We start from the raw sequence: 9,226 nt of genomic DNA, 5'->3' as shown, positions 1-9,226 counted from the left end.
TCATTCTCTTTGTCTCTTAGCATGTCATGCTTTCATGTCAGTTTTTGTTATCATTTGATTGATTTCTCTTTTTGTAAGATATACAAATATGCATTATTGATAGTATTGCCCATATTGCACATGCTATCACCTTTCCCCTGGATCGGCAGAGTCTTACCCGGCTTTCTCCCCAACTGTTTATCTATGAGTACTTTAAACTTGCTGTTGCTGTCCTATTGAAGATACTTTCTTCCATAGTTTCTTCTCATGGACTACCAACCAATTTTACAACCCTGGGTGTGTATAGATGCATTTATGTCAAAGAGCTCTCTGTCTCTAATCACAGGAAACAGGGAAGACTGAGGAGATCTATTAGAACAAAGAGTTTAGGTGCGAAAGATATTGACTGTCTCTAACCAAGAGAGAGAAGGAGCTAGCAGTTTGCTAGCAGTTTTCAGATGAAGAATATACTCAGAATGCCAATAATACCAGGCTAAGTTGGTTGTTGTCCAGGAAAAAGGATAGACAAAGGGACAGCTGGGAAGAGGGACAGCCATCAGGAAAGGAGCAGAGGGCAAAGGATGCTGGGACTCCAGTACGGACTTAGGAAGAACCACCTCTGAGAGCCTCTTTCCATGTGTTTCCCCCCCCCCCCCCCCACCGAGGGGGTGCACCGTTCCTGGAGGTACTGCAATACCAGGTCGATGGGCGGAGTGGACGGAGCAAGCTCCTATTCCATCTCCCTGCTCCAAAAATCCATTTAATATATTGTCCTCGGATAGAGGACGTATCAGATATTAAACTGATAAGAACAGTTACTACACTTGATCTTAGCCAAAAGGCCGAGAAGCGATTCCATGTGTTTTTTTAAGTAGACCCATCCTATTTCCATTCCCAGCGTCCCAGCTCCCACTGAAGTGCTCCACGTTTTGTTAAGGGGGCTCTATTTGACACAGTGGTGAGTGGGGAGGGGGGGAAAAACAAGAGAAACGGAATATTTACAAATAAACACCGTTATGAAATTCTTTTAAATTTTCTATTTTATTCTCCAATGTACTTGGAAACTCAGTACATTCCATTCCCGATGTGTTCAATCACAACCTTTCCTGTCTCTTAGAGCACTGTGGTTCTCACCATCCATCTGGTCCTTGGCAAAGTCTGATTTGATCTGAGGTTTATTTTCAACAAGTGTATTTTCCTTCCTTTGTGACATCCATAGTGCTGTACCTGCATCTCTATGGCGTAGCATGATTTTTATCTATTTCTCTTCTCAAAGGGGGCACCTGGGTGGCCCAATGGGTTAAGTATCTGGCTCTTTATTTCATTTCAGGTCATGATATCAACATTGTGAGATTGAGGTCCACATGGAGCTCTACTCTAGACATGGAGTCTGCTTGAGATTCTCTCCCTCTCTCTACCCCTCTCCTTGCTCATGCTCTCTCTCTCTCTCTCTCTCAATTAATAAATAAATCCATCTTAAAAAAAGATAAAGGGGGATCCCTGGGTGGCGCAGCGGTTTGGCGCCTGCCTTTGGCCCAGGGCGCGATCCTGGAGACCCGGGATCGAATCCCACGTCGGGCTCCCGGTGCATGGAGCCTGCTTCTCCCTCTGCCTGTGTCTCTGCCTCTCTCTCTCTCTGTGACTATCATAAATAAATAAAAATTAAAAAAAAAAAAAAAAAAAAAAAAGATAAAGGACTCTGAACCTCCTTGATGGAGGGGAGATTTTTTTTATGAATCTCATCTCCCTGGTGAATGGGACCATGTCTGGCATATGCTAGATCTTCAACAAACACTTGCTGCTTGAGTGGCTGGTGAATAAATTGATGATTTTGTTGATATGAGGAGAAAAAAAAATGAGGATTTGTCATTCCCTTAAGGGTAAGGCTCATGTTATACCTCCTGTGTCCCTGGCAGTTCACATGTTCCTTGGACAGATTTTAAACTTAGTGGATATTCTTTTTTTTTTTCTTTAAAGATTTTTAAAAAATTTTTTTTATTTATTTATGATAGTCACAGAGAGAGAGAGAGAGAGGCAGAGACACAGGCAGAGGGAGAAGCAGGCTCCATGCACCAGGGAGCCCGACGTGGGATTCGATCCCGGGTCTCCAGGATCGCGCCCTGGGCCAAAGGCAGGCACCAAACCGCTGCGCCACCCAGGGATCCCAGTGGATATTCTTTATGATGTTCTTTGGAATTAGTGCTTAGGGGAAGAGTTATGTGTTCTTTATTTCTTTATTAGTAGTGTCCAACTTACTCCCAAAAAGGATTTAAAGTAACTGAACTTTAGGATTAAGCTTTTTTCTCAAATATCTTGCAGCTTGCAGGATGGCTCTTTTGGATTCAAGAATCAGCAGGTTAGACTGACATTTTTATGAGCAAGCCAGAAACCATCAGCCCTTGAGCGATGCAACTTGGGTGTGGTATTTGCATGATTTAGCGTCCCCCCCCTTTCCTATCCTGAGTGGGACGACCCATTTATGTGGGAAGGAACTCATGGTTAAGTGATTGTTTTTCATATCCTATCACAGCTACATATTTAGCTGGAATCTCAATAAAAAATAAATGTGTCCTGAAAGTCACTCATCAGTTTTAGACACATTTCTAGCAGCATTTGGATTTCCTTTAAAAGATCACATGCCCTTTGAAAGCAGAGGCTGTGCTTTTAAGCTCTGTGTGCAGTGAATGTTTGTAATCACTTTCAAATTTATGGGATTATAAGGCCAGGTCTTTGCATGCCCTAAAAGTTGGAGTCCAACTTAAATCAAAATGGTATGCTGATTTAAATCACAAGAGCTCTGACTAATAACCTCACAACTTCTTCTTTGTACATAGACTAAAATGCTCATTTTCTCAATTGTGCCCCTCCCTCCATCCTTGTTTTTTCCCCTCACATTAACAAAATTATCAATTTATCAAATACTGGCTGTGGAAACTTCATTAGAGTTGCTATATTTTACTTTAAAAATCACCCACCCAGGGCATCCTGTGAGCACCAACAGATGTGCTATTCCTGGCTGATGGCCAGCCTCTTCTGAGCCATCATTCCTGAGAGAACGTTTTCACCTCTGTGAGCTTATTACATGAAAAGTATTTCTTTCCATGGAGTTCTCTTAATGACAGAAGAAAATCCATCTTGCTTTGTGCTTTAAACTGTCTGCCCCATTGCTTGTGCCACATCTGCACAATTGTCTGGAGGCAAATAATTGGGCTCTGTGGTATTTTGTGCTGTAGAGAGAGTAATGTTTCATTTTCTCTCCTCATAGAATGGATCCAGGCAGCCCTGTGCACCACTGTAAGTGGGTTCAAATTAGGTTTGTCAGCCTCCCCATTCCCTGTTCTCTTGTGAGCCATGACCCCCTCCTTTGACATCTCCAAGGGAGAAGAACCCTTCCTTGTCTCTTCTAGCTTCCAGAGTTCACCCACCCAGGGTTTTCCCAACCACCCCTTATTCCCTTCAAAGAGAACGTATGTCGAAGTCCTAACCCCCACGACCTCAGAATATGACTTTATTTGGATATACAGACTTTACTGAGTATCATAAAAATGAGGATAGGTTGTAATCAGGTAGGACTGGTGTCCTTACTGGAAAGGTGAAATTTGGACACAGAGACACATGCACAGAGGGAAGGCAATGCAAAAATACACATGAAAATGATGATGAGTATGTGACCGGAGCCATGAGTCTATAAGACAAGGAATGCCAAGGATTGCTAGCAAATGCTAGAAGCTAGAAGGGACAAGGAAAGGGTCTCCCTTGGAAATATCAGAGGGAACATGGCTCTGTTGCTACCTTGATTTTGGACTTCTAGCCTCTAGTAGGGCAATAAATTTATGCTGCCTCCAGTTTGTGGTACCTTATTACAGCAGCTCATAGAAACTTACTCTTCTCTTCCCCTCACTCACAGTGCCTACTTTACAACTCAGGGTTCCCAGAGTCATGCTCCCAGCAGCCCCATAAGTGGCAATCTTCCCCTTCCTTGCCCTCTGGCCTCAAAACTTGCCAATCTTAGGCTTCGCTTGCTCAAGGTCCTGCCCTCTTTGGGATGATTACATAATAATGAAGCAACTACCTAAGAACAAATGCACAGTAAAGCGTGAATGGTGATTCATGACCAGTTAATGCTACCATTTCCCAGGTTGTATATAACATTTACCAGGGGTTTCTTAGGAAGAACAGCTTAGATTGGTGTTTCTCAAACTGAAGTCTCTCCAAGAATTCTTTTATCCTGTGTTTTTTTTTTTAAATCAATGAACTTTCTAGTTATAAAATCAAAACTTGTTTTGGTGTAGTTGTCACAATTGAATGCAATTTTTATAGAAGACATTATTTTTATTTTTCATTTTTATTTCTTCCAGCTTTATTGAGGTATAATTGATGAATAAATTTGTATTTATTTGAAGTGCCTGAAAGATGTTTTGATGTCTATACACATTGTGAAAGGATGACCACCCTCAAGCTAATGAACACATCCATTCCTCACATAGTTACCTTTAAAAAAAAAAAAAAAGATTTTAAATCAATTTTTCTCAAACTGGACTTTGCAAGATGCTTTTGGCTTTCCTTTAAAAAGAGGCTATTTATAGGGTCACTGGTTGGCTCAGTTCATTAAGTGTCCAGCTCTTGATTTCAGCTCAGGTCATGAACTCAGGGTGGTGAAGATGAACCCTGCATCAAGCCCCAAGTTTGCCTCTGTGTCAACTCTCTGGAGCCTACTTAAGATTCTTTCTCTCCCTCTCCCTCTGTCCCTCCCTTCTCCTCTCTAAAAACACGTGGGGGCTATTTATTTCTCAAAATTGAGAAACACTGCTGTAAATGAGAGATATGGTTAGAGAGGAAGCTGAGCTGATAGGCGTTCCACCTTAACACTTGCCTGTCCTGACCCCGAGCTGGATCCTACTTGATGCCGAGCCAAATTTGTGAACTCGTTATTAGCTATTACATGTGTGTATGTTGCTTGAAGTTTTTAGAACATAACAAAGATTGTTCACATGTTTCTCTGCCCACTTAAAACTGCCTTTCTGAATGATGCTCTCTTTTCCCTTACCACCCCTCATGGAGCAAATAGGCCGTGTGCTTCTTCTCAAATCAATTATTCAGGGTCTTGGAGGCTGGAAGATGGGGTAAAAATTCCCTGGAGTATTTTGAAGTAAACATCGAATTATAAATGAAGAGCTCTTTATAAACAGGCTGAAGGAGTAGGAGCAGGGACATAAGTGGATGGGCTGTATTCCAACCCCTGCCTCACCTTCAGGAAAATGACTTCCCTAGCAGAAATCTTGGGTTCATCTGCTGGGGAAGCTCTTGGGAATCCTTGGGGGTAAGGCCCCTGAGTCTAAGTCTAGCAAAAAGAGCCTCTGAGGCACACTTTGTGTGTGTATGTGTTGGGAAAGAGTCCCCTTCTCTAGGATTAATTTCCTTCCTCTGAGCATCATGGGCCATGAATGAAGATGCTCTGCCTCTGTTAAGGTTGCTGGGAGGGGAGGGCGAAGGTAGGCTGCATAGCCCTCAGCTCACAGGAAGCCCTTCACTGGCCATCTTCCAATGGCCCATCTAAAGCAGAGGGCTTTAGCAGGTGGCTGGAGAAAAATTTGTATGAGCAGGAGACAATCTGACAGGGTGTGAAAGAGTGACCCAAGATGTTTGTGGAATGGAAAGATAAACAGCATAAGGCTTATAATTAGATTCCTTATTATTCTACATTTTCAAAGAAGGCCAGGCAGTTCCTAGGGATTAGGCCTCCAGAAGGGCTTTGTAGGGCTTGTCTGCCATTTTTGCTTTCTCTTCTTCTCACCACACTAAACAGTGAAGGGTGCAGGCCACCTTGGAAGGCTCTCTTCCTGGACCTCTTAGGCCTCAGCTGAAGAATGATAGATTATGTCATCTTTTGCCAGGTCCTGGATAATCTGTCTTAAACACACACACATACAGAAAATCCCCACGGTGTTTAATTAAAACATAATACTGATACACATTCTCATATGTATTTTATGATGTGATTTTTTTTCATCATGCGTATTAGGTTTTAATTAAACACTAATTGGCGGGCATAGAGTTTCGGTTAGTCAAGATTCAAGATGAATAAGTTCTAAAGATCTGCTGTACAACGTGGTACCTGTAGTCAATACTACTATATTATAAACTTAAAAAATTGTTAATAAAAGGTAGATATCATGTTACAGTTCTTATCACAGTGACATACTACAGCAAACATAACATAACAAGACAACATAAAATGTAACATAACATAACATAACATATTCAAAAGGAAAAGTTAGCTTTCTCCTTTCCCAGTTTTTGGGCTTTCTCTTCTGAGGCAATCAATATATCTTTCCAAATGTTTTTATACATTCACAAATATACGTATGTATCAGTGAACACATATGTGTGCAGTTTTTACACACATGGGAGAGCACCATACTCAATACCGGGCATCTTGCTTTATTCATTTAACAACACAACTAAGAACTCTTTTTACGTCTACACAGAAGGATCTAATTCTTTTTAAAAATTGTTATACTATGGGTCCTGCCATAAACATCTCATAGATACATCTCTTAACAGGTGTGCAGGTTTATTTGCCAGATATATTTCCAGCAGTGGAACTGTGAGATCAAGGGTATATGAATTTTTTATTTTGATAGGTATTGACAAATTGCTCTCTAAAGAGAGTATGTCAATTTATATTCCCTACCTCTCTACACTCTTACCAGTGCTGTACATTTTCTACTTTCTGATCTTTGCAAAATGTATAAGTAAACAAATGTGTCTCAAGCGATTTTCTTGCTTCTAGTCTTGCTCCCTTTAATTCACTATTCACCTTGCAACTAGAGTCATCTTTCTCAAATGTAAATTCAATCTTGTAACTCAGCTGTATGAAACTCGTCCATGGACTCCTCATTATCCTTGGGATAAGGGATCCCTGGGTGGCGCAGCGGTTTGGCGCCTGCCTTTGGCCCAGGGCGCGATCCTGGAGACCCGGGATTGAATCCCACATCGGGCTCCCGGTGCATGGAGCCTGCTTCTCCCTCTGCCTGTGTCTCTGCCTCTCTCTCTCTCTCTCTGTGTGTGTGTGACTATCATAAATAAATAAGTAAATAAAATTAAAAAAAAAAATCTATCCTTGGGATAAAATTCCATTTCCTTGACTGGCTCACAGGGTCCTCAATGTTTGGGCCCCTGCTTTGGTCTCCACTATCATCCCTCACCTCTTCCCACCCTGCATTCCGTGTTTCAGCCATGCTAGACTATAATGTCTTCCTCAGACAGATCCTGCTCTCCCTCACCTCATCCAAGCCTCTTTGTGCTCCTCCCTCCTGAGGACACTCTTCTCTTCTTGTATCCCCTGTTCTGGCTCACTCCTACTCATCATTCTAGCTTAGATGTGGCACCCACAAGGTTACAATGGGGAACCCCTGGCAGCTTCCAAGACCCTTGTACTTCACCTTTTAAATTATGTAACATTCGGTACACAAAAAGTAACATATGTAATATACATATATGTACCACATATGTAAGTTATGAAGCATCATAAAAACAAACATCTATGCACCCATCAACCCACTTTAAGAACCAGATGGCCATTAACATTGTAATGTGTGCTGCTTTCCTGCCCATCACTGTTCTTACCACGCTGCATGGTTATAAGCTCTATACTATATTTCCCGCTGTAGTTTCAGTTCTGGGGTCCCAGGTCTCTGACTTGTGTAGAATGATATCCTAGAGCCAAGCATAGGACCTGATAGATTACAGCCACTTGACAACACTTTAAAGTTAATTTTAATATCTAAAGAACTTGTGTTAGTTATATACAATGGAATTTTATTCAGCCATGAATAATGAGGAAATCCTATTATTTGTGAGAATGTGGATGAATCTTGAAGACATGCCAAGTGAAATAAATTGGAGAAAGACAAGATCTCACTTCTATGTGAATTCCAACCCCCGCTCTCCAAACTCCACAAAAAACATCCAGAATCAAATTTATAGAAAAAGAGATCAGACTTGTGGTTAGCAGAAATGGAGGGAGGGTGGAGTGGAGGGAGTAGCAGATAGAGAAAAGTGGTCAAAAGGTACAAACTTCCACTTATAAGATAAAGTGGTAGGAATGTCATGTCCACCTTGGTGACTATTGTTAACAATGCTGTATGATATGTAGGAAGGTTGTTAAGAGAGTAAATTTTAAGAGTTCCCATGACAAGGAAAAAATTTTTTTTCTTTTTCATTTTTTTTCTTGTCTCCATATGAGATGATGGTTGTTAGCTGAACCACCATGCTATATGCCTTAAGCTTGAACAGTGATGTGTGTCATTTTACTTCTCAATACAACTGGAAAAAATAATATCCAGAAAGGGGAATACTTAAAAAAAAAAAAAAAAAGAAAGAAGAAGACAAAGAACCAGGCTTTCAGAGAACTGGTCAGTTATAAAAATCTACTGTCAATTCACTCTGTACTTTGAGTCATTTTTCCAAAGTTGTGGATCATTTGTATAGCTTGGGTCTTCTTCTCTGGCTCCTTTTGTGAGCTAGGCAGCTAATACATACTCCTTTTCTTTCTGTCTTTTTTTTCCTGGTTACTACTATTCATTTAAATTTTCTAGTCACATATCAACAAGGTAAAATAGTTCCTGACTTGCTAGTAATCTACGTTAATGTAATTGCAAAGTGAATGAACTTATTCTTCCATGGTAATAAGCAGATTCAGTTAGTGTCCAAAGCTAAAAATGTCATTCTTGATGCTGATTTTACAAATTAAATGCTACCAACTACTTGAATTAAATAAGGAAACATATCACTCATGAAATTTAGATCAAGATAATAATAGCAACTCAATTTAATGAAGGCCCACCATGTGCCAGGCACATTGTAGATTTCATTGCTGATCTTCACCATAATCCTGCAAAGGTAGGAATAGTTATTTTCACTTGCAGATGAAGACATGGAGTTTCAACAGACAAGGGATTGAATCAAAGATGCTGAGCATGGACACGATAGAACTGGAATAGGGATCTAAGTCTTTGACTTCCCAGACTCAACCCACATTTCACATTGCACCTCAGACAATAATAGCATAACTAAATTGCACAAAGCCATTTTAAAGTATTTCCTTTATTCTTTAAACTTACCCTGGTCTATCATTTAAATTTTTTTGTTGTTTTTGAATGATAATCTTCACTCCTTTTTATAAAATATTGAATATTTACTAAAAAGAATAGAAAAAGGAACAGAAAAATCTCTTTGCTTTTAA

General features: G+C 40.5%; 1 non-coding gene across 1 annotated transcript; it reads right to left on the bottom strand.

The window, feature by feature from the left end:
• Positions 1-642: 642 nt before the first annotated feature.
• On the bottom strand, positions 643-833 carry LOC140626504 (U2 spliceosomal RNA). The gene has a single exon (XR_012025674.1). It is a non-coding gene; the product is annotated as a U2 spliceosomal RNA (small nuclear RNA).
• Between the last annotated feature and the right edge of the window lie 8,393 nt (positions 834-9,226).

Source organism: Canis lupus, chromosome 37, assembly GCF_048164855.1.
Source record: "Canis lupus baileyi chromosome 37, mCanLup2.hap1, whole genome shotgun sequence".
Taxonomy (NCBI): Eukaryota; Metazoa; Chordata; class Mammalia; order Carnivora; family Canidae; genus Canis; species Canis lupus.
Note: the sequence above shows the minus strand (reverse complement) of the source record. Positions and strands in the feature narration are given on the sequence as shown.